This window comes from Misgurnus anguillicaudatus, chromosome 15, assembly GCF_027580225.2.
Source record: "Misgurnus anguillicaudatus chromosome 15, ASM2758022v2, whole genome shotgun sequence".
Taxonomy (NCBI): domain Eukaryota; kingdom Metazoa; phylum Chordata; class Actinopteri; order Cypriniformes; family Cobitidae; genus Misgurnus; species Misgurnus anguillicaudatus.
In genome coordinates, this window is record NC_073351.2 from 21,934,882 (window position 1) to 21,941,917 (window position 7,036).

The window sequence follows — 7,036 nt, forward strand, 5'->3', positions numbered from 1 at the left end:
TTAACACATGTGCTAAATTAAAAAAAAACTAAAGTAGTTAAAGTAGTTTGTCAAACCACCTACAGCACTGAACAAAGTCAAAATGGCAGACAAATATACAATCCTTTGAGCAACCCTGCTGAACAATCCGTCAATGAATAAAAGTTAACAACATCTGTGATATTTTATGAAATATTACTAAACATCTCCATCTCCACCATTTCTTATGCAAAAATAATTTCATCTTCTAGTGCTTTTATCAGTTAACATGCATCATAAAAGTTCCTAAATCTAGTAATTTTGAAGCCGTTGTATTTACTCATTGTTTTATCAGGACATGTCCGGTCAACACAGACATTTATAAACAGTGCAAAGCAGAGGGAAAAATGACCAAACGTTTCCTCTCATTGTATTAAACATATCACACCACCAAAGCTCTATGTTTCCCATGTCTTATATCAAAGTCAGCGTGTGGAAGAAAATAACTTTAGACTCGATAAACGGAGCCAAAAACAAACGTGGGATATTTTTATCTGTGAGAAATTGGAGCCTGTTGCCATATTGGTGAAGTACTCTTGCAAAAGGCCAGTGACCCCAAAGGGTTAACAGTCCAGGTCTTATTTCTAATAATGCTGGCACTGCAGGTGTGATCAGATAAGAAAGAGACAGACTACTTAAGCCAGCTTTACTGTAACACTTCTCAATGTTTTGCCAAATGTGTTTGGCCATTTCTGTGAAAGGAGGAAGCTGCACCTCGCTGTCACCCTGCACATCTGTACCAATAAACATTTCCTTCTGTAACCACAGATAGCCATCCCTCTATCTGCCTCACACAATGGGGATTTTCTAGCCAATTTTCCTTACAACTGTATATCTTACATTCCCTTTCAATTTCTTGGTTTCACAAGTTCTTATTGCGAATGTATCAGCTCTAATGTAAAAATACATTATGTCATGTGAACTGTACAGATTGGACACTATTTATTCCTTATTGCAGATTCAGTCGATATCTCTGCATTACATATTCCCAAGATACTTTTTAACCTGTCTTTATACATTATTATTTATTTATGAGACTGTCCTTTAGTTTTTTTTTTATCTCTGATGCATTTATGGGCAATTTTGTTGGTGTCTAAAGCTTGGATGGAACTGTGATAATAAGCTTTGCCCTACACTCACCTAAAGGATTAAAAGGAACACCTGTTCAATTTCTCAATGCAATTATCTAATCAACCAATCACATGGCAGTTGCTTCAAAGCATTTAGGGGTGTGGTCCTGGTCAAGACAATCTCCTGAACTCCAAACTGACTGTCAGAATGGGAAAGAAAGGTGATTTAAGCAATTTTGAGCGTGGCATGGTTGTTGGTGCCAGACGGGCTGGTCTGAATACTTCACAATCTGCTCAGTTACTGTCATTTTCACACACAACCATTTCTAGGGTTTTCAAAGAATGGTGTGAAAAGGGAACACATCCAGTATGCGGCAGTCCTGTGGGCGAAAATGCCTTGTTGATGCTAGAGGTCAGAGGAGAATGAGCCGACTGATTCAAGCTGATAGAAGAGCAACTTTGACTGAAATGACCACTCGTTACAACCGAGGTATGCAGCAATGCATTTGTGAAGCCACAAAACGCACAACCTTGAGGCGAATGGGCTACAACAGCAGAAGACCCCACCGGGTACCACTCATCTCCACTACAAAGAGGAAAAAAGAGGCTACAATTTGCACGAGCTCACCAAAATTGGACAGTTGAAGACTGGAAAAGTGTTGCCTGATCTGATGAGTCTCGATTTCTGTTGAGACATTCAGATGGTCGAGTAAGAATTTGGCGTAAACAGAATGAGAACATGGACACATCATGCCTTGTTACCACTGTGAAGGCTGGTGGTGGTGGTGTAATGGTGTGGGGGATGTTTTCTTGCCACACTTTAGGCCCCTTGGTGCCAATTGGGCATCGTTTAAGTGCCACGGCCTACCTGAGCATTGTTTCTGACCATGTCCTCCCTTTATGAGCACCATGTACTCATCCTCTGATGGCTACTTCCAGCAGGATAACGCACCATGTCACAAAGCTCGAATCATTTCAAATTGGTTTCTTGAACATGACAATGAGTTCACTGTACTAAAGTGGCCCCCACAGTCACCAAATCTCAACCCAATAGAGCATCTTTGGGATGTGGTGGAACAGGATCTTCATGCCCTGGATGTGCATCCCACAAATCTCCATCAACTGCAAGATGCTATCCTATCAATATGGGCCAACATTTCTAAGGAAAGTTGAATCCATGCCACATAGAATGCAGTTCTAAAGGCGAAAAGGGGTCAAACACATTAGTATGGTGTTCCTAATAATCCTTTAGGTGAGTGCATGTGCTTAAAATAAATTTAATCCAGTTTAAGGTATTTTAAGGATCAGGTTTTTTGTGTACATTATACGAAACAGTGTTGCACAGTTTGGTGAGGTATAAAATAATTTTTCATCATAATGTACTAAAATGCATGTAAGGTTACATAAAGTGAATAAATGACTTAACGTGATTGCATTGACATGCTTGAACACTATCATACCAAGAAATCGATTTATCCTGATTAACCTTTGCAAAAGTATTCATCAGAACCTCTAGAACGTTCTGTACATTACTGTTTATAAATGTGATCGATACTTTTAGATTACGATGTGTACTCTCCAATTTAACCATGATAAAAAAAACATGCAAAGCATTTCTAAAACAAAATATTTGTTCAGCATTTTAAAGGGGACATTTCACAAGACTTTTTCAAATAAATAAATCTTTGGTGTCCCAAGAGGATGTATGTGAAGTTTTAGCTTAAAATACCGTATAGATCATTTATATTTATATCATGTTAAATTTGCCACTTAATTTGTATGTGTGAGCAAAAATGTGCTGTTTTTGGGTGTGTCCCTTTAAATGCAAATGAGCTGATCTCTGCGCTATATGGCAGTGCTGTGCAGATTAAGGAGCGGTATTATCCCCTTTTGACATCACCAGGGGAGCCAAATTTCAATTACCTATTTTTTCACATATGCAGAGAATGGTTTACCAAAACTAATTACTGGGTTACTGGTAAATGTCATAGAAAAAGTCAGATTTCCATGATATGTCCCCTTTAAGTGCTAAATATTACTATTAGCCTATGGAATGTGTGGGACCTGACTGAGAATAAAAAGTGGAGTAGATGAGTTACCAAGTCAACAAAAACTGAAGAGGAGGAAATAAAGCGTGAGAAGAACACACAGAAAGGAAAAAACACTTCTTTAGTTTCAGAGGGTAAAACATGGCTCTGGTCATAGTCATCTACATGTAACGTGTCATGCTCTTGTTTTTCATCTGCAGTTCTGTTTGTTTTTTGCTGACCACTACAAGACTGAGGTCAAAGGAAGACCTGCTGGAACAGCTGCCAAAATCACTGACAAGCAACACTGCTAAAGGTCTCTCTGTCTTTACAGTAAAAGACCTGCAAGCCTTGACTATGTGTTTCCTATAACATTAAAGTGAAATAAACAATGCATAAAGATATAGTGAATGGGTGTGTGTTTGGGTAGGGGGCGAGGGTGACCGTGACATTCTACATAAAAAGCCGATCCCCAGGGCCATATCACTTCCTCCTAGTCTGCTTAAAAAAACTTGTTTATCTCTCATTTTTACTGCGTTTTCAGTTAAACAGTAAACCAAATCACTGCACTACACTGATCATGCACTTTAAATAAATCGTAAATCATCAGGAATATATTTACATTAATACATTTAACAAACTTTAATTCAAATTGACTTTTATTGCATTGAAGGTAGATTTAAAACCCATAACCTTAATAAAAACACAACATTACTCCTTATTTTGCGGATCACTATGTACATATGAAAATGAACTTGAGCTCACTGTGACTTTTTATATGAGGAGGGGCCCACTAAACAAACACAGCAAACCCACCACATGCTGAACAAATAGAGGGCTGGAGTTTTATGTTGACTTCAATAAATACATTTAAAAATTGCACTAAATTGTCACTATTTTCGTCTTTAAAGGGAGTCACTTATATGAAACTGACACACTGAGCAAAAAAAAATGGTAAAAACAATAATAGAAAAACAACCATTATTGCTCTGGAATGCACATTTCTATGTCCAAAGCATTGTCATAGATAAAAGATACCATAAGCAGTGTAAATGTATCATATCATTTGCAAATTTCAAATCAAGGAAGTAAATATTCATGTAGGATAACTTTACATCAGTATCTCTTACACTTCCACAAAACAAAGACTGATCTTTGTTTAAAAAGAACAATACACATTAAAGGGACACTCCATTTTTTTTTTAAATATAATAATTTTCTAGCTCCCCTTGAGTTAAAGATTTGATTTTTACCTTTTTGGAGTCCATTCAGCTGATCTCCGGATCTGGCGGTAGCACTTTTGGCGTGGCTTAGCACAATCCATTGATTCTGATTGGACCATTGGCATTGCGCTAAAAATGACCAAAGAGTTTTGATATTTTTCCTATTTAAAACTTGACTCTTCTGTAGTTACATCGTGTACTTAGACCGACAGAAAATTAAAAGTTGTGATTTTCTATGCGGATATGGCTGGGAACTATACTCTCATTCTTGCGTAATAATCAAGGACTTTGCTGTATAACATGGCTGCAGGAGGCGCAATGATATTACGCACTGCCCGAAAATAGTCCCCTTAGAGCAACCTTTAATGGCAGGGGACTATTTAGATCGGCTGAATGGATTCCAAAACGGTAAAAATCAAATGTTTAACTCTAGGGGAGCTGGAAAATGAGTATATTATACAAAAAAGTGGAGTGTCCCTTTAAAGATGTCTGGGTTGTTTTCAATTTCAACCCATACTGGGTAAATACTGGACAGAACACATAATGTTGGGTTGTTTTAACCCAATGGCTATGTTACGAAAACTCATGGTTAGGTAACACAACCCAGAATAGTCTTTTTTTGTGGTATTCTAGCTTCCCTTTTGAAATTAATGTAAATATTTAATGATTATATAATTATTAAAGATTTTATATGATTTTATGCAGAGCCATGATATGTTTGCTAATCCAATGCCCAATAGCGGGATACTTCAGCCAAATATCAAAATTACCTAATGATTTACTCACCCAGCAATCCGAGATACACATGTCCATCATCTTTCAGATGACCACATTTAAAGTTATTCTATCAATGTCCTTGCTCTTTCAAGCTTAACAACGGTAGAAAACAGGGACCAGGGAACAACTCTGACTTCCGGTAACAACGACATCTTGGACTCAAGACGGGGTCATTACCGGAAGCTAGTTTTCATAGTTTATAAAGTTTACATATGAATAATTTTCTTACAAAATCACATCGATTACCCCCAATAGACCTTTATTAAACCCTTGGAGCCGTGTGAATTACTTCTGTGAATGATGAATGCACTTTATTGGGGTTTAAAGTCAGAAGTTGTTCCCTGGTCCGTGTTTTCTACCGCTATAAAGCTACAAAGACCAAGGACATTTACCAAAAAAAAAACCAAATGTGTTTTCTGAAAGATGATGGACATATGCATCCCGGGTCGCTCGAGGGCAAAAGCATGGTGCAACTTTGATATTTGGCTGGAGTTTCGCTCTTGGTCAATTTATTCACAAGATAGCTACAAACTCATACTTTATTTTACATACACATTACACAATATAAAAAATCAATCTTCACTTTATAGCACAAGCAATCAACTTGTTTATCAAGCATTTGGGAATACGATGGGTCACTTGGCTGTTTAACACAAAAATTAATAACAATTTGGTATTTTATCAGATATTTTGTTACAGTAATTAAACTTAAAATGTAATTCTTACAATGATAAGGAAAATAAAACTTCTCTCCACTAAAAGAGAACTTGTATTATTCCTTTAGTGACGTTTTTAAAAAATATATCCCCAAAATATGACACAAAAATAGTTCCCTCACATATCAAACATTTTGATGGGTCTTGTAGATTATATTTGACTATATTATAGATTATAGCTGACTAGGTGGTTTGTCCTGGAATGAAAAAGTTTGGAAACCCTTGTCAGAGTGTCTTTTATATTCACATCAGAGCCTCCTTACAATAAGCCAACAAACTCTCAGTTTCCATGACGACCTCTGTTTGACTGATACTGGGAGTAATAGGTTTGGAATATCGGGAATATCCCAGCCTGGCGCAAAACTCCCCTTTTGCATTAAACGAGTCATGATTAACGATTAGCAATGAAACACATGTCACAATGACCCATGCCAAAATATTTCACAGTACAAATAATCAAAAATAATATGGTCTTAGACATCATGTCGTTTCACACCAAAACATATATACTGTAAGTTAAAGGTAAACAAACATGCTCATAACAGATACTCTTAAAATTTGTCTATACGTTATCCATTATGAGTTCCTACCTTACTGTATGTCAAATCCAGTCTAAATCCCGTGTAAACAAACGTAAAGTTACGCAAATTAATAGATCGTTTAATACGTTTAAAGTTAATAGACAGCGCACGCGCGCACACCCTCCGCAGTCCAGAAGCGTCTGCTCGTGCCCACCTCTTTTACTTTCAACGCTGAAAGAAAAACTAAACCCTCCTGTACTTGTTTTCACAGGACAAGTGGGAGTACATCACGAAGCAGCTGATAGTTAATGAAAAATCAACAGCCAAACATTTCCTTCACATAACAGACAACGACCCAGTCAATGAATCACAGCATTTACTGTCGGGAATCATTGATTCTTTGTCAGATTGAGTGATTTATTAACTAGGATTTTTGCTCTATTATTGTTATATTATTTTAATAAGTTATATATGGGAGTACACATTTCTATACGAAATATGACCTTCCTTAAACTAATTTAAACAGAAGATATGGGACAAAGATTATGCGTTTGGCACTTAACTGGCAGACGTCTATCATTTTAACAGATTTTTTTATTTTAACTGATTTACCTTTTTGAGTATAACATTCTTACTAATAAAGTTAGGAGTTAATTTAAATGAGCAGTAAAACCGGTTAAATCC

General features: G+C 36.7%; 1 protein-coding gene across 1 annotated transcript in view; it reads right to left on the reverse strand.

Annotated features, from left to right (window-relative positions):
• The window catches only part of ripor1 (RHO family interacting cell polarization regulator 1), a 74,758-nt gene extending 68,029 nt beyond the window's left edge, over positions 1-6,729 (reverse strand). Inside the window, exon 1 of the mRNA XM_073853589.1 lies at positions 6,422-6,729. The gene's annotated coding sequence lies outside the window, so the exon portion shown is untranslated. The remainder of the gene's footprint in view (positions 1-6,421) is intronic.
• Positions 6,730-7,036: the final 307 nt, after the last annotated feature.